The 19,343-nt window shown below is 39.1% G+C and overlaps 1 protein-coding gene across 2 annotated transcripts in view; it reads right to left on the bottom strand.

Annotated features, from left to right (window-relative positions):
* Window positions 1-19,343, bottom strand: part of ATP7B (ATPase copper transporting beta) — a 121,226-nt gene that overhangs the window by 96,901 nt on the left and 4,982 nt on the right. The gene's annotated exons all lie outside the window — the stretch shown is intronic.

Genomic DNA, 19,343 nt, shown 5'->3' with positions numbered 1-19,343 from the left:
GTAGCCTTCACTTTTCTTCTCCCTTTCTACTATCTCACTTGATGACCTCATCAACTTCCCTGGAAGTTGATAGAGATTATCATCTCTATGCTGATGATTCTCAGAAGTATCTCTCTAGTTCTCACCTCTCTGTTGACCTCCAATCTCATACATATCTCCAGCTGCTTACTGGACATCTCAAACAAACTCAAACTCAATTCCTATACACACATTAAATTCAACACATATAAAACTGAATTGTTTGCCCCTTCAAAACACTCACACTCATGCTTGATTCCTAATTATCTCCCTCTCCCCTTATTCAATCTGTTGTCAAGACCCATCATTTCTACTTTCTACATCTCCTTCATATGACCCTTCATTCCTCTGAGACAAATGCCCGCCTCATACTGGGTCTCTAAACACTCACACCTGGAATGTTACAGAAGTCCTTTGGGTCTGCCTGTCTCAGGTCTCTCCCCTCTCCTGCCCATTCTCCACTGAGCTGTTATAGGGATCTTTCTAAAGCGAAGGTCTGATCATGTTACCCTCATATAACCTCCAGCATCATATATACCATCCCCGGCTTGGCTTTGAAAGCCCTTCATATCCTAGCTTCTTCCTGCCCTTCCAGTCTTTTTATATTTTGTAGCTTTCAAGCAACCCTGGCCATCTTTCTGATCCTCCTGACTCTGGACATTTTCAATTCTTGTCCTCCATGCCCAGAATGCTCTCTCTCTTCAAATCCATCTCCCAGACTCCCCAGCTTCCTTCGAGTCTCAGCTAAAATCCCACTCTCTGCCAAGGAGCCCTTCCTAATCACCCTGCCCTCTGTGATCAATCCCCATTTTATTCCGTCTATCTTATTTGTACACAGCTATTTGCATGCTGTCTCCCTGTCAGACAGCAAACTCCTTGGGGCAGGAACTATTTTTTGCCTTTGTACCCCCAGTACTTAGCCCAGTGCCTGACACACAGAAGGCACTTCATAAATGTTTATTGACTTACTGGGAAAAAAAGCTTTTAAAAAAGAAAAGAAAATATCAGAGCTTCAATTTCACATGGACAGTTTTGAAAAGCCAGGGTAAGCTCTGGTGTAAGATGAGACAACATGGAAGTGACAGGATCAGATCCTCTTCACCTCTGTCATGGACTACTAAAAGAGCCTTCAAATTGGTTTCCCTGCCTTGAATCTCTCTCCTTTCTTATCCACCTTCTACCTGGCTGACAGTGACATTTCTAAAACACAGGTCAAACTACTGATCAAAATGTTCCAGCAGGTCCCAACTGGCTCTAGAATAAAATACAAATTCTTATGATTCTAATTCTCTTTTAAAGACTCTTACACACTTGCTCCCCCACCTTCCTAAGTTTATTTATAAATCATTTTCCTTCAGGTATGTTTACATTCCAGTCAAACACCTCCTCCACAACAGTCCATTTCCTGGCACTACACCTTTGCCCAGCCTGGCCCCCATCCCTGGAAGTCAATCCCTCTTCATCTTCCTCTTCAAATACCCTGCTCCTGTCAAATCTCAGGCCAAGTACCACCTTCAAGGTGAGGCTGTTCTGGAGCTTCCCAGTGGTCAGTAGCAAATTCCATCCTCTTTTCCCCAAAATAAAAGCTTTTGTATTTACCCTGTCTATTATTTTTGAATAATGTGAACATGTGAACAAGGGACCATTTCATTTCTTTCTATCTATCCCCAGGACATACAGGACTAGCACAGTTTGGCAATAAATTGAATAGTTTGCATGTTTATGTTATATTAAGGTCTATCAAACACTTACCTCATAATAATCCTATGAGAAAACAGTGAAATATTATTCCCATTTCATGAATGAAGAAACTGAGGTTCAGAATTGAAATTATTCACATAAACTCAGGTTTTCACACTCAAAAATCAGCATTCTATTCACTGAGAATTAACCATATTTTTTTTTTAAACTACTCTGGTGGCATACAAACAGGTCTGAGTATAAATAATATCCTCATTACATTAATGGGAGTTTCCAGTTCACTTAGAATACGTATGCCAGTGAATCTGTGATCTCACAGAAGTCCCTCCAGTAATACAGGGCACAATCAATCTTGTGGGTTCTGGGTCTTTTGTTATGCATGAGGACAGGGTGTTCCCCCTGTGTGCTAGGGAACATTCAGGGTCATCTCCAATCATCCCAATCTCTATCTCACCACTGAACTCAGATGGAATAAAGTGAGGCTGGTGACTTTGCACAGCCCTCCCTCACTAAAATCTAATTCACCTGCAAGTCACAGCATCACCTCCCTGACGTCATGGTCCTCTTCAAGGACACAACAAGGAACCTTCCTTAAGTAACTCAGAAAACAGCAACTAAGAATACAAACACAGTGTAATAAAGAATCTCTTGTCCTATGTTTTTTTTGTTTTGTTTTGTTTTGTTTTGTTTTTTTTCAGCACTTAAGGAAAGCATTTTGCTATCCCTTCAGTACTTAGCCCCAGGAAAGAACTAAATAAGTGTGACAGATTAGTCAAATGTTGCTTCCCAAAGAATGTTATCAATCACAAAATCTGAGTCAGAAAGGGATCTCAGGGCATCTGATACAATCTATACTAGAAAAGAATCTCTTTTAAAACATCCTTTCCCCTTCAGCCCCCATTTAATCAGTCACCAAGCCTGGTTGATTCAGTCTTCAGCCATCTTTCACACCCTCTTCTTCTTCCTGTAGTTACTGCCACCTCTTTAGTTCAGATCCTCATTACATCTAACCAGCATTATTATAATAGCCTGCTAACTGGCCTGCCAACTCCAGCCATCCCATATACATCACTACCTAACTGACTTCCATACTGTACAAACGGGATCATTTGTATCCCTAGGACTTAGTATAATACCTTGCATACAGTAGGCAATTAATAAATTTATCAAGCACAAGGCACAGAGACAGAAACTAAGGATGCAAAGAAAGGTTTAAAAAAAATACCTGCCCTCAAGCTTACAATCTAATAGGCAATAAATGAAAAAGGTGAATTTTTTGCAGTTTAATTAGGTATTATTTGCCCACAATTTATGCATTACTATATGCTTTGTATATAGTATAGTATATACTATAGTATATATATAGTATATATAGTAATACATACACATATAAATACTTTGAATATGCAGTGTTCTTAGTTTCTGCAACATGACCTTGGCAGCATTTTTGTCCTTATTTCTTAAATAAGGTAAACTACCCCACTGCTCAAAAACCTCCACTGGCTCTCCTTTACTGCTGAATTAAACCCAGTTTTATGGCCTGGAATTCGTGATCTGTCTCCAGGCTATCTGTCCTGCTTTATAGATCAAGTAGCTCAACTACTTACCCATCCAACTCTCTGGTCAACATACCCCAAATAGGGTCTGTACCTTCCCTTCCCTCCTTGTACCTTTATGCCCACATGGTTATGAAAATCTGGAATGCAACTCCTAAACTCCCTGTGCAAAAAAATCAAAGTCTAGCTCCAATGCCAAGTCCTCCTCCATAAAGCCTTTGTTAATATCTTAACCATAACCCTCACCCACTCACTTTCTTTCCTCCCCTAACCTCACTCTTCTCATGTAGCACCCACACACATACACATACAAAGTGACTGTTCACATTTATGGCCTCTTGGAGCATTTTGTACCTCCTTCTCTGCTTAGCACGTTCCATTTTGTATTGCAGGCATACCCCACCTAATATCATTAGGTGAAATAATATTATAGGAATGTTACAACAGGTACAATAAAGAGATTGCAGCTCAATCCAAAAAATATTTATTACTCAACTCAGGCACTAAAACCACTGGGCTTTAAGTAACTAGTCTAGATTATTCCTAGATATCTAATTTGTACCTCAAGCAATCAACCAAAATATATCACATCAGAGTTTCAAGATGTTATGATTTGGGGTTTAGTTAAATGTATTAATGAGGAAGCAAGGGAATAATAGGGCAATCTGGAGTGAGAAAACTTGGATTCAGTTCCAGGCCTTTCAATTTACTTGAGCTTGGGCAAGTCAACTCATCTAATCTACAGATTTCCAATCTGTAATATTAGGATCTGATACTTACTACACCTCTTTCATGGGATTGCATGAGTGGAGCAAATGAAATGACATTCATAACATGTTTCGAAAATAAAAATGTCGGCTATCATCACTATAAAATAACGATGTGTTGGCTAATGTTATGCCAGGTATCAGTATGATATTTGTGCAGGAGTCTTAACCATTCTACTAGATTACAAACCAGAGGGCCAGGAAGAGCATGCAGTGCAGGACTTGGAATCAGAAGACCTAGGTGTGTATTGGGGCTCTGTCACTTACTTCCTAAGTAACCTTGGGCAAGTCACAACCTTTCTATAAGATGAGGGAGCTGGACTAGATGACCTTGAAGCTCTCTTCCAGCTCTAAAGCTATGAAATGGTGCCCTAATAGAAGAATAACAATGAGTGTACATTGGCAGAACAAGTCAACTTTTGGCAATTTAGTCCAATATTTAGCAATTTTCACTGTTAGGTATAAATAAATTCCTCTTACAATAGCTCAAGGATATTTAGTTTTGCTTGACTCTGAGTAGAGAGAAGTGGTCTGTCATCCATTCTCAAGTTTTCAAATGTATTAAGTTTTCACTCCCATGTCTCTTTCTTATTTCTTTCTCGGTGAGTTTTATTTTCCAGGCCTTTAGTCATAAGTGTGATTCTCCTCTGAATATGGTCTGTGTGCTGGGTGTCCCTTCAGTTTTGAAACTCAGAAATGGGTAGAATATTCAGGTCAGTATCAATGAGAGGCAATCAAATTTACCTCTGATATGAAAAGAAACTTAATGAATAGAGACGCTGCAATCAAATCACGTATTAACTGTTTCCAAAAACTATATAGGAAACTAGGAAAATCTGCTTTCTAGGAGATAGGAAGAGAAAGCCTAGCAGGAAGAGCACAGAGCATCTATGTTTGAATTCCAGTCCTGCTACTTCCTACCGGTATGATTTTGGGAAAGTCATGTCATTTATCTGAGCCTCCATTTCCCTACCCGTAAATTTAGAGTGTTAGACTACATCATCTAGAAGGTCTCTCCAATGATTGCATAATGTACACCAGATTTTTTTTAAGACAAAAGGAGTTTATTGGCATACCAAGGCATCAAGTAGTTGGAGTGGATCCAGCTGTCAAATTCCAACTTTGAGTTCCTTTTAAAGACAGAAGTAAAACACTAAAATCATTTTAAAAGCAAATAATCAGTTATAAATCAGCTTATAGGATAAGAGAGCTAGAGTTAGAAGTTGTCCTTCAGAAGTCATCTATGATAATCTTCATTTACACATGAGGAAACTAAGGCCCAGAAAGGTCAAGTTTCTTCCATAAGGTCACACAACTGGTAGGTGAGAAAAGTCTAATTACAATCCAGGTCCCCTGACTCCAAATACAATGCACTGTGCTGCCCTGGGACAGGTCAGGATTATGATTTTTCTTTAGTAGTAGTTAAGTAACAGCAAAAAGAAGGATCCAAGTTCCCAAAGCTCTCTGAAGGCCACCAGTACTTTTCTTTGCCCCAGGAGTTCAGTGCCCCACCCATCCATAAAGGAGTCTTTTCTCCCTTACATTCTTCCATCTTTCCTAGACTTACTGAGATTCCATACCCAACAGGTTCCAAATAGACCTGTGAGTCTTCTTAATTAAGAACTAGAAGACAAAGAAGATGATACTTTTGCAAGACCTGCATTGTTTTATTTTATGAGATATGAGATATGAATTTCCAGACCATCAGAAATGACCAGAATTATATTTTAAAGGAAAGTTATTTTTAAAAATTTTGTTTGGACTGTCCATTGTTTGGGATTCTAAGAATGAAGTTACATAGTTTATGCCCTTATACAGACTACGGTTCCCTTCCTCATTGGTGGCTCTGGGCAGCCCTAGCTTCCTTCAAGATCCAGTTCACTGCCAATCTCCAATGCAAAGTCCTTCCTGAACCCTCCCCACCCTCAACTGTTAGAGTATTAGCCCCTTTACAAATTACCATGTATATACTTATCCATTTATTTGATTGTTTGTTTTATCTTTATGCCTTACACCACATACAGTAGGCACAGTTGTTATAACAACCCTGTGATTTGCTGCATGGAATGCTCGCTACCAGTTTGGTCCAAAATTGCCAACTGTAACTCAATGTGATATGACAGAAGGAAGGTTAAATCTGGAATTAGAATACCTACCTTTGATTCTCAGCTCTTACTCCCGGACCCTGGCTGTAAGCCTGGGTTTCTTTATCTGTAAAATGGGAAGAATCCTAGGTATGGAAACCAGCCAGTGAAAATGCACAGAGTTGGAAACTGGAGTATGTTGTGCTTAGAAGAGAAAAAAGTCCCATGTGGAGGCATGTGAGGTACAAGAAGACTGGAAAGGGAGGAGGGGCCAGATTACTTTTGAATGTCAAAGAGAGGATATGTAGTTGATCCTGGATGTGATAGGAATAACTGGAATCTACAGAAGAAGGGCAGGGGAGGCCAAGCGCAGACCAGAACAGAGCAGCAGGGACAGGACCCAGAACAGGATTCAGGGCACCATCGGCAGCAGTTCCCAGATTCCTCAACCCACAAACACCACAGACAGCTTCAAAGGTCAGTGGGAGGGCTCCTTCACCCAGGAGAAGGGAGCATGGATTGGACCTCCAGCAGCAGGCACTGCAGTGGCAGCTGCCATTTTTGGAGCCTTCACCCTAGAGCCCCTGTGGGAATTGAAGGGCTGATTGATTCTCAGCCCTGAGTGGCAACCCTGGAAAACCTCCACCTAAAGCCCCTGGGGGAATTGAGTCACTGATCTGATTCTCAGCCCTGAACTCCACCCAGGGGTGAGGAGGAGCACTGGCTGTGGAATTAGTGGAGGCTCTGGAGAGGGAATTCAATTGCAGATTCTGGGCAGAAAAGTTTTTTATTGCTCCCAGACCAGTGTGCAAGTCAGGAGAGGAGTACACACCTCTCCCTTGATTGTGCCACCTTAGAGGAACTGAGAACTTACAGGTCCCCAGAATATATCCTCCTCTCAACAAAGATCTCAAAAGTCAAGTAACTGGATGGGAAAATGCCAAAAATGGGAGAAAAAATAAGACTATAAAAGGTTACTTTCTTAGTGAACAGGTATTTTCTTCCATCCTTTCCGATAAAGAAGAACAAAGCATAACATAAGAGGAAGTCAAGGCTTCTACATCCAAAACGTCTAAAATAAATATGCAATGGTCTCAGGCCATAGAAGAGCTCAAAAAGGATTTTGAAAATCAAGTAAGAGAGGTGGAGGAAAAATTGGGAAAAGAAATCAGAGTGATGCAAGAAAATCATGAAAAGCAAGTCAACAGTTTGTTAAAGGAAACCCAAAAAAATGCTGAAGAAAATAACACCTTTACAAATAGGCTAACTCAACTGACAAAAGAGGTCCAAAAAGCCATTGAAGAGAAGAATGCTTTAAAAAGCAGAATTAGCCAAATGGAGAAGGAGGTTAAAAGCTCACTGAAGAAAATAGTTCTTTAAAAATTAGAATGGAACAGATGGAAGCTAATGACTTTATGAGAAACCAAGAAATCACAAAACAAAACCAGAAGAATGATAAAATAGAAGATAATGTGAAATATCTCATGGGAAAAACAACTGACCTGGAAAATAAATCCAGGAGAGACAATTTAAAAATTATAGGACTCCAGAAAGCCATGATAAAAAAAAGAGCCTAGACAGCATCTTTCATGAAATTATCAAGGAAAACTAACCTGATATTCTAGAACCAGAGGGCAAAATAAATATTGAAAGAATCCACAGATCACCTCCTGAAAGAAATCCAAAAAGAGAAACTCCTAGGAATACTGTAGCCAAATTCTAGAGTTCCCAGGTCAAGGAGAAACTATTGCAAGCAGTCAGAAAGAAACAGTTTGAGTGTTGTGGAAATACAATCAGGATAACACAGGATCTGGCAGCTTCTACATTAAGGGATTAAAGGGCTTAGAATATGATATTCCAGAAGTCAAAGGAACTGGGATTAAAACCAAGAATCATCTACCCAGCAAAACTGAGTATAACACTTCAGGGAAAAAAATGGTCATTCAACACAATACAGAACTTTCAAGTATTCTTGATGAAAAGACCAGAACTGAATAGAAAATCTGACTTTCAAACATAAGAATCAAGAGAAGCATGAAAAGGTAAACAGGAAAGAGAAAACATAAAGCACTTACTAAAGTTGAACTATTTACATTCCTACACGGAAAGATAAAATCTGTAACTCTTAAGACTTTTCTCCGTATTTGGGTAGTTGGAGGGATTATACACATACACACATACACACACACACACACACACACAGAACACAGGATGAGTCAAATAAGAAGAGATGATACCTAAAAAAAATAAAATAAAATTGAGGGGTAAGAGAGGAATATATTGGGATAAGAAAGGGAGAAATGGAATGGGGTAAATTATCACTCATCAAGGAGGCAAGAAAAAGCGTCCTCAGTGGAGGAGAAAAGGGAGGATGTGAGCGGGAAAAAGGGAAGCTTACTCTCTCCACATTTGGCTTCAGGGAATGACATGCTCACTAAATTTGGTATGAAAATCTATCTTGCACTACAGAAGGGTAGGGGAGAAGGGGACAAGTGGCAGAGGGGGTAATAGAAGGGAGGGCAAATGGGAGAAGGGAGTAATCAGAAGTAAACACTTCTGGGGAGGGACAAGGTTAAATGAGAGAATAGAATAAAGGGGGGCAGGAGAGGATAGAGGGAAATATAGTTAGTCCTATACAACATGACTATTATGGAAGTCCTTTGCAAAACTACATATATACAGCCTATACTGAATTGCCTACTTCTCAGTGGGGATGAGTGGGGAGGGAGGAAGGGAGAGAAGTTGGAATTCAAAGTGTTAGGAATGAATGTTGAGAATTGTTTTTGCATATAACTGGGAAAAAAGAAATACAGGTAATGGGGTATAGAAACCTATCTTGCCCTACAAGAAAAGAGGAGGGGTGTGATAGAAGGCAGGACACATTGAGCGAAGGAGTAATCAGACTGCAAGGTGTTATGGGGGGAGGGGAGAGATGGGGAGAAAACTTGGAACTCAAAATTTTGTGGAAATGAATGTTGAAAACTAAAAATAAATAAAAATTAATAATTTAAAAATTAAAAAAAAAAAAAAAAGAAGGGCAGGGGAGGAGGATGACATGGTCAGTTCTGTTAGGAAGGTAACTCTGAAAACTGAGTATAGAATAGATTGGAGTGGAGAGAGAACCAGAAGCAGAGAGAATCAAGAAAGGCACTTCAATGGGCCAAGTATAAGGTGGTAAGGACCTACCCCAGAGGAGTAGCAGTCTAAGAAGACAAGAGGTATATGGATATAAAAGATTTTTAAAAGTAGAATCAACAGGACTTGGAAATGTACTGAATGGGGAGGGGGACCAGTGAGAGAGAATGAGGAGATATGGATGACACATAGATTATGCATCTGAATAACTAGAAGGATGGCAGTGGGGGAGAGGAGGGAGTTTGAGGAAAAGAAAATGAGTTCAATTTTGAACATGCTGAGTTTAGAATGTCTATGGGACATGCAGTTAGAAATGTCCAAGATGTGAGACTAGAGAGGTTAACATTTGCTGCATAAATATCTCTGAGAACCACTTATATACAAATGATCACTGAATCCTTAGGAGCTGAGAGCTGATCACCAGGCTAAATAATCTGACGGGAAAAGAGAAGATGGTCCAGAATAGAGCCTTGGAGGGCAACCATGGTTAATAGGTATGATCTGGATGATAACCTAGCAAAGGAGATTGAGAAGAAACAATCAGTCAGAAAGGAGGAAGTATCTCATGACTCTTCTCAATTTCCTTTAACTACTTCTTACATAACACTGCTCAAGGACCTTCACCACCCTGGTTGCCCTACTTTGGATACTCTACAGTTTATCAAGGTCCATCTTCAATGATGGCTCTCAGAAATGAAAAAAATACTCCAAAGATCCCAGCAAAGGGGCAGGGAGGGGAGGCAGGCTGGTTGGATGGTTGCTCTCCTTTGTTCTGGAAGAGTACTAAAATGAATCACTATGTTAAGTCAAGTTACAGTGTGTCCGACTGTGGCCGATCACAACAATACGAGCTCAGAATGTTTTATGCCCCTCAATGCAGCCCAAGATCAGAGGCTTTTCAGAGAGTCCCAACATACTGCCCACTCACATCGAACATGCAACCCCCTAAAACTTCCACGTACTTTTCAGACAAACTGCTGACTATGTTTCCCACATCTAATACTTGTGAAATTTGTTGTCTGAGTCCACACATAAGCCTTTATATCTCTCTTTATTGAAGTTTTTTTTTTTTTAATTCAGCCCAATTCTAGCCTGGCAAAATTTGTTTGTAACAGAATTCTGCCACACAGTTCATCAGCTAATGCTCCTGGCTTTCTCTCATTTGCTAAACTGATTGGCACCACGAGTTGTAATTGTCACCTTCATAATGAAAACAGGAAAGATGAAAACAGGAAAGAAAAACACATTTTTCTTTCAGTTTTTAATGCTAAGTAACCTTTTTGTGCTTCATCATTCCATATCAGGGAATGGAGAACATATTTTAAACCATTTTAAAATATATTTATTTCCTGTGTCCTGCATTACAAAGTACTGATGTCTTCAAAGCAACTTTTTACAATGTACCAATCCCACTGAGAACATGCCCTGACTTCCTCTTTGGGCTTCTGGGAATAGAATGTCAATGTCAATCCAGTACTTATACAAACTTTCTTATCTGCTTTGCCATTCGATGCTCATGGGCAGGGATTTTAGTGCCTTCTTGGTATATGTGTTATTTTTGTATTACTTGAATAAATCAGTATTTCCTTTGTTCATCCTGTGACAGCAGGATGAAGTCCAGCCTCAGATATCTCTTGGTTTCATGACTTTGGGCTTAAAACCTCCGCTTGCCTCAGTGTCTTCATCAATGAAATGAGAACAGTAATACCATCTACCTCTCAGGGTTGTGGTGAGATAAACTCGTAATATTTGTAAAGCACTCTAGAAATCTTAAAGTGCTCTATAAATGCTACCTATTATTATTATCATCATTTTTTGCCTTTATCCAAGTCACTGATGAAATGCTAAACAGCATCTGTAAAATGGCACTGGCAGCGGTACCTACAGATCTGTACTGCACTGGAGACTTCCCATCAAGCTGACATAACAACTACTCTGAGTGTAGCCATGAGATCAGTTCTAAAGCTACCTGTAGTCATTATAATGTTTCTTAGTCCACATCTCTCTACCTACTCTACAAGAACAGTATGAAATTGGAAAAAGAATTGGTTTTGGAGTCAAAAAACCTGGGTTCAAATCCCACCTCAAGGAGTGACCCTGAGTAAGTCTTTTAATCTATCTTGGCTTCAGTTTCCTCACTTGTAAAATGATAGGTTGGACTAGACGGCTTCTGAGAGTCCTAGATCTAAGAAGCTGTGGGATTCCTTAATGAATACTTTGTCAAAATCTAAGTAAAAGACATCTACAGCATTACTCTCATTACTAGTCAAAAAGAAATGAAGTTAATTAAGCTGTACTCTCTCTTTGTAAGGGCAGCTAGGTGGCAAAATGAAATGAGGGTGTGGCCCGACATCAGAAAGACTTGAGTTCAAATTTTATCTCAGACACTTCCTAGCTATTCAACCCTTGTGCAAGTCACTTCACCCTGTCTGCCTCAGTTTTTTCATCTAAAAATGAGATGGAGAAGGAAATGGAAGACTACTTTAGTATCTCTGCCAAGAAAACCACAAAAAGGCTCAGAAAGAGTTGGACAGGGCTGAAACAACTGAACAACAAAAAGGACGTTCAGTAACATTCAAGGGCTTGATGGCATCTGCAAACAGAAGCTCTCTACATGGAATTCCTCTTCCATGGATGCTGTGATGGACAGTCATCAAGATGGTGGCAACACCTCAATGAGTGATTTCTTCCCATTTCATGCTTTGTTGACATCAATTATTTTGTTCAACAAGTCTTTGATAATCTATCTTACTTGCTGAATCCATCAAGGGATCTCACATGATTTTTACACAAAAATACACAACTTAAAATCAGGGAGAAATGTATAGACACTGAAAGATAGGACTAAAATATGTCCTTCCTAACTCCCTCTAGGGCGTTTTCCCCCCTGACTTTCTTCTTTTTATTACAAGTAGCATCATTCTTTCAGTCAATTGTACAAGCTAAAGACCACAATGGTTCCCCTCTCTCCTTCCACTTCTTTGCTCCTTCCTACAATGCCCCTCACTATGTGCTCAACGAATGTTTGTAGAAGGAATGAAAAAATGAATTTGAGAATAAAACTGTGGACCCAAGCAAGCATTTGAAAGGCCCTGAAGACAACAAAGACAATTAACTGTTTCTTAGAGGAAATAATAGCTTTTGAAGTAAAATTATCTGAAATGATAGGAACTTCTCAAATTCAATCAGGAAAGCAGAAAGAAGAAAAGGAAGAAAAGTTCTTGATACTGTCATAGGCCAGCACTCAACACACATTGGGTGATTTGATTTTTAGGGAAATTCAAACTTCAGTACTATTAACTCTGTTAAAATTATTATACTTCATTGGCAGAACTTTCCCCCCAAACTCAGCCCAAACCCATTCTTTTACTTAAGATCATCATCATCATCACTACAGCTAAAATTTATATAGGGCCTTAAGGTCTGCAAAGAGCTTTATCAATTTCATCTCATTTGATCTTCACAATTGTGTGAAGTAGGTGCCACTGTTACCACCATTTTATAGAATATGGATACTGAGGCTAAATGATGGATTTGTCCAGGGCCATATGGCTATTAAGTGTCTTAGGCAAGATTTTAATTCTGATCTTCTTGATTCCAAGTCCAGCACTCTATCTACTGCCATCTACAGTATACATTACATTTTTCAAAAGCATAGATATTATTGGGTATTGGGTTCCAAAATGTCTACGGCAGAAAACTTTAAGCTGGAGTTGAGAGTCAAGAGGACCTAAGTTCAAATCCTGCCTCAGATATTTATTAGCTTTGTGGCCTTGAGCAATTAGAAACTGTGCCCCAAGGGCTATAAAAAGGTGCATTACCTTTGACCCAGCAATATCACTTCTAGGGCTGTATCCCAAAGAGATCATAAAAATGGGAAAAGAATCCACACGTACAAAAATATTTACAGCAGCTCTTTTTGTAGTGGTCAAACCTGGAAATTGAGGGGATGCCCATCAATTACGGAATGGCTGCAGAAGTTGTAGTATATGAATGTAATGGAATACTATTGTGCTATAAGAAATGACAAACAGGTGGACTTCAGAAAAATCTGGAAAAATGTATATGAACTGACACTGAGTGAAATGAGCAGAACCAGGAGAACATTATATACAGTAACAACCAAAGTGTGCAAGGACTGTTTTTGATAGACTTACCCCTTCTCAGCAATGCAAGGACCTAAAACATTTCCAAAGGACTCATAATGCAAAACACCACCCACATCCAAAGAAAGAACTATGGTGTTGGAATGCAGAATGAAGCAGACTATTTTATCTTGTGTTATGTTACGTTTTGGTTTGGTTTTTCTCATGGTTTCTCCCATTCATTTTAATTCTTCTATGCAACATGACTAATGTGAAAATGTGGTTAATAAGAATGTATGTGTACAGCCCATATAAGGTTGCATGTCATCTTGAGGAGGGAGTGGGGAAGGAAGGGGAGAAAATTTAAAACTTATGGAAGTGACTGTTGAAAACTGAAAACAAATAAATTAATAAATTTTGGGAAACAGAGAAAAAAGAAAATTGTGAAGCTGATATTTTTCTCTTCAAAAGCATTCTGTAACAAAAATATTTATTATTATAGCAAGCTTTGGCTATAAAGACTGGCTTCATTTCCTCTATCTTGCTTCAAATATTCCCAAACCCCCTTTATCCCAGGGAGAATTCCATGATCCCAAACACCCTGCTCCCTCTAGGGACCAGTATTATAGAGTCTACCAATATAGTTCATATCCAAAAGTGATCCAAAGTCAAATTTGCTTGGGAAGTACTGCATTAGATGTTCTAAGTAAACTGACAGAAAGATTGAGCAAAACACAGAAATATGTTTTGCATGATTTCACATGTATAATTGATATTATATTGTTTGCCTTCTCAGCGAATGGGGGAGAGAAAGAATTCAGAACTCAATTTTTTTTTAAATGAATGTTAAAAATAAGTAATTTTTAAAAGTTTTTAAAAGAATGATTTAGCAAATCTGTAAAGTAAAATGGTAAATAACTAGTTAAGAAAAATTAAGAGAGGCTCAGATCCAATCCAGCTCAGACTCTGTCTAGCTGGGATTCTATCTGGCCCACTTGTGAATACAAGCATTACCAATGCTTACGTTCCTTAAGAGGCAACCCAATTTGGCAAATCTTTAATAAACTTTGTTTTCTTTGACTTTAAAAAAAAAAAGAAAAGAAAAATTAAGAGACCCACCCAAGAAATCTCTCCCCTCCCAAAAAATTCTCAAATGAAAACCCAATATAATATTAATTTTTCATTTCAGAAGAAATTCAGCATTGCGTTCTTTTTTCTACTTGTAAAAAACAAATGTCAATATATGGGAGGAGGAGCCAGATGGCGGAGTAGAAGATACACAGATGCTTAGCTCCTACCCTACAGCCCGTAAAATACCTGTAAAGAAGAACTCCCAACAAATTCTAGAGCAGCAGAAGCCACAGAACAACAGAGCAGAGGAGATTTCTGTTTCAGAGAGACCTGAAAAACCGACAGAAAAGTCTGTCAAGCACCAGACACGGAGCAGAGCCCAGTCCTGCCTTGGCCCTGTGGCACCAAGGGGAGCAGATCCGAGCAGGCTTTAGAGACGGAATCTCCAGCAGCAGCGCAGATCCCTCCACCCAGAGATGCCAAAGATCAGTGAGAGGGTCTTTCAGCTGGCTGAGAGGGAAGTGGGGTGTCCCCATAAGTCAGGGCCTCTCGGGAGGCAGCAGCAGACAGGGGCTCCCAAAGAAGGCAGTGGCCCACATCCCGTTGAAGGTCTCCGCGTAAACCCCCTGAGGGAACTATGCCCCATGTGGTGGCCCTGCCCTGACCTGAGCAGCTAAACTTAATCTCACACTGAATAGCAGCCCCACCCCCACCAAAAACCCCTAAGGTTTGGGAGAAGCATTTGAATCTCAGCCCCCAAGCGCTGGCTGGGCAGAACTGGAGTCAGATGGTTGCAGAGAGGAAACTCAGAAGTCAAGTAACTGGCTGGGAAAATGCCCAGAAAAGGGGAAAAAAATAAGACCATAGAAGGTTACTTTCTTGGGGAACAGGTATCTCCCCCAATCCTTTGAAATGAGGAAGAACAAGGCATACTGTCAGAGGAAGTCAAGGCCCCTGCCTCCAAAGGGGACTTAAACTTGGCTCAGGCAATAGAAGATCTTAAAAAACAAGTTAGCCGCTTACTACAGGAGAACCAAAAAAACACTGAAGAAAATAGCAGCTTTAAAAAGAGCTAACTCAGTTGGAAAAAGAGGTCCAAAAATCCAATGAGGAGAGGAAAGCTTTAAAAAGCAGAATTAGCCAAATGGAGGAGAAGGTTCAAAAGCTCACTGAACAAAATAATTCGTTGAAAGAGAGAACTGAATCCAGGGAAAAGAATGACTATGCATTAAACCAAGAAGTTAGTAAACAAAACCAAAAATGTGAAAAAATAGAAGATAAGGTGAAGCAACTCATTGGAAAAAGAACTGACCTGGAAAATAGATCCAGGAGAAATAATTTTAAAATTATGGGACTACCTGAAAGCCATGATCAAAAAAAGAGCCTAGACACTATCTTCCATGAAATTATCAAGGAAAACTGCCCTGATGTTTTAGAATCAGAGGGCAAAATGGATATTGAAAGAATTCATCAGTCACCCCCTGAAAGAAACCTGAACAGAGAAACTCCTAGGAATATTGTGTCCAAATTTCAGAGTTCCCAGATCAAGGAGAAAATACTGCAAGCAGCTAGAAAGAGACAATTTAAGTACTGCGGAAATACAATCAGGATAACACAGGATCTGGCAGCTTCAACATTAAGCGATCAAAGGACTTGGAATGGGATATTTCAGAAGTCAAAGAACTGGAATTGAAGCCAAGAATCACCTACCCAGCAAATCTGAATATAATACTTCAAGGGAAAAAATGGTCATTCAGTGATATAGACAAGTTTCAAAATTTCATGTTGAGGAAAAGACCAGATCTGTATTTAAAAATTTGACTTTCCAAGACAAGAATCAAGAGAAGAATGAAAAGGTAAATAGAAAAGAAAAGTCATAAAAGACTCTCGAAAGCTGAACTGTTTACATTACTACATGGAAAGAAAATATTTTTAACTCTTGAATCTTTTCTCAGTATTTGGGTAGTTGGAGAGATTTTACATACACACACACACACACATACACATAGACAGAGAGTATAGGGTGTGTTATATCAGAAGAGATGATATCCACACACACAAAAAAAATAAAATAAAATAAAAATTAAGGGGTGGAGGAAAATTCCAGGAAGAGAAAGGGAGTAATGGAATGGGGCAGGCTATAACTCATAAAAGAGATAAGAAAAATCTTATTCAATGGAGGAGATAAGGGAGAAGGGGGAGGGGGAAATAAAGCTACTCTCCCCACGTGTGGCTGAAGGAGGGAATAACATGCTCACTAAATTTGATATGATAATTTATATACACCACAGGAAAGTAGGAGAAGAGGTGACAAGTGGAGCAAGGGGAATGTTAGAAAGGAGGGGAAATGGGAGAAGGGAGTCACTAGAAATAAACACTTTTGAGAAGGGACAAGGTCAACTGTAGGGGAGACAAACAAGGGGAGATAGGGTAGGACACAGGGCAACATAATTAGTATTACACAACACAATTACTATGGAAGTCTTTCGCAAAACAACACATATTTAGTCTGTATTGAATTGCTTCCCTTCTCAGTGGGGCTGGGGAGGGAGGGGGGAGGGAGGGAGAAGGGAGAGAAGTTGGAATTCAAAGTATTAGAAATGAATGTTGAGAATTTTTATTGCATGTAATCGGAAAATATGAACTACAGGGATAGGGGTATGGAAATTCATCTTGCCGTGCAAGAAAAGAGAGAAGATGGGGATAGGACCGGGGTGGGGTGTACAATGAGGGGAGGGGAGGGGAGGGGAGGGTACAATGAGGGAAGGAATAATCAGAATGCAAGGTATTAGGAAACAGGGGGGAGGGGAGTGATGGGGAAAAATTGGACATGTTACATAATGAGGTAAAAGCAATTAGTATTAAAACAATAGACCGAATTAATTACTGAGAATAAATCAATGACATCTTTAGTTTGGAGAAAAAAATTTCAGTCTAAATTTCCACAGGAAGGTAACCTCAGGTAAAATTTGGCATTGATGGAAAAGTCAAAGTTTTAATGGCAAATTTGATTTTATGATTGCTATTTAATCAGGAACTAGAACATGTACAGAAAGGCATGTAAGCCACTTAAGACTTGCCTCAAAAGATGTTCCTTAGCCAAAGTGAAACTATAATCATATTTGAAACCTGGTTATTGGAACTTGCTATTTTAAGATGCTATGGGACTATTAAGTGACTGTTCTGAGTCTAACTCCAGGTAAGGGAAGCAAGAAAGGTGTTCTGAGCCTCCAATCCATGATGCCAGTAAGCTGATGAGATGCTGGTATGAACTGCACAGGTGATCTCAAGGGAAGGGTGGGAGAGCGGCTGTTCAGCATGGGCTGAGGTGGGATTCTCCTAACTCAATTTCCCCACTTACACCTGGCAGACTCTAAGCCTGACTGAATGCAAGTGGATAATCTATTCCTGCCTGGAACTGACATGAAGTTGGGGAGATATTGCATCCTTGCAGTGTCCTTACTATTGGTGGCAATTTCCTATAGTCAAAAGGTTTATAAGCTTATTACTAGATCTATTCAATTATAGATTATGGATAGGGGAACATCCAAGGTTGTCTAAAATTAAGCTATTAGGCATAAGACTTTAGACCAACAACATTAAGTTAGGATCCCTTAATGCTTAGTAATACTCTGGAGACAATTAGGTCAAGAGCTTGTGAAGTTAGCAACATAAATAATATCTGTGTCTCAGTTGGTTAATGTTTAAAAAAAAAAATTCTTTTGTGGTCCATATTGTAAATGCTTTAAAAAGAAGTATCACCTGACCAAAAGTCTGGATTGCTTTATCTGTTATAAACTGTGTTAAAAATAAAAAAAATAAAATAAAAATAAAATAAAAAAATAAAAAAAAACAAATGTCACAATGACTTGTGGTTTTACAAAGTCATATTTGCACTGTTAGTTACATTATGATAAAAAATAACTGTTCCCTTTGACCTCCCGTTTATCTCACTGTCCTTTGTTCTCTCTAGCTTTTCTCACTTAGCTTAGATAAAAGGGAGTTCTGAACAAAAATCAGTGACTAAGGCACCTTCTCATGACCTCAGCTGGCAATGACTTATATTTTTGCAAAAGAAGTCAGTATTGAATATGACTGAATACATATACTCCCTCAATATCCATAATGATTAGTGTCCATGGGCAGCAGCCCAGCCTCTTCAACTGATCAACAATGAAGTGTGTCAGTTGAAGACTATACACTTTGGGGGAAATTCAGAACCAAACGAAACACTGAGGAGATCATGAAGGAGAAAAGAGACATTTTTTGGTTATATAAAAATTTAAATCTGCCTGTGCTTGTCCTTTGTTTTCTAAGAAGACCATGACATCAGAGAAATTATTTTAAATTTTAAATTTTGCATGAATGATATCAATGTAACCAGAATAAAAGATACACTGCTGATCAAGAATTAATTTTTTTTGCATGTCAATTTCTCTAATAAAAGTCTGTCATTCTAAGATTTATGGGAAATATAGAAGACTTAGGACTTTGAATAGAAATATGGTCAAAGGATATGAACAATTTTCAAAAGAACTGCAAATTATAGAAAGAAAAAGTGTTCCAGACCATTAATAATAAGCAAGATGCAAATTAAAACAGCTCTGAGGCACCACCTCAAATGTGCAAATTTATCAAAGATGACAAAAGACAGAAAGAGTTGATGTGGAGGGCTAGGAGAAGCTCAGTACACGAGTACACTTTTTGTTGAGCTGTAAATTATCCCAATTCTTCCAAGGCCCAACTGGACTATGCTGGAAAAGTTATTAAATTGTTTATAATCTTGGAACCAGTGTTCCCTCTAAGAATACACCTCAAGGACGAAAGAAAAAAGGTCATCTATGTGCCAAAATATTCACAGCAGCACAAAGTACTAGAGGAAAGGAAAAGGGTGTCTATTGATTGGGAAGTGGTTGAACAAATTCT

This window comes from Notamacropus eugenii, chromosome 5, assembly GCF_028372415.1.
Source record: "Notamacropus eugenii isolate mMacEug1 chromosome 5, mMacEug1.pri_v2, whole genome shotgun sequence".
Classification (NCBI taxonomy): Eukaryota; Metazoa; Chordata; class Mammalia; order Diprotodontia; family Macropodidae; genus Notamacropus; species Notamacropus eugenii.
This window is presented reverse-complemented; position numbering and strand designations above follow the sequence as displayed.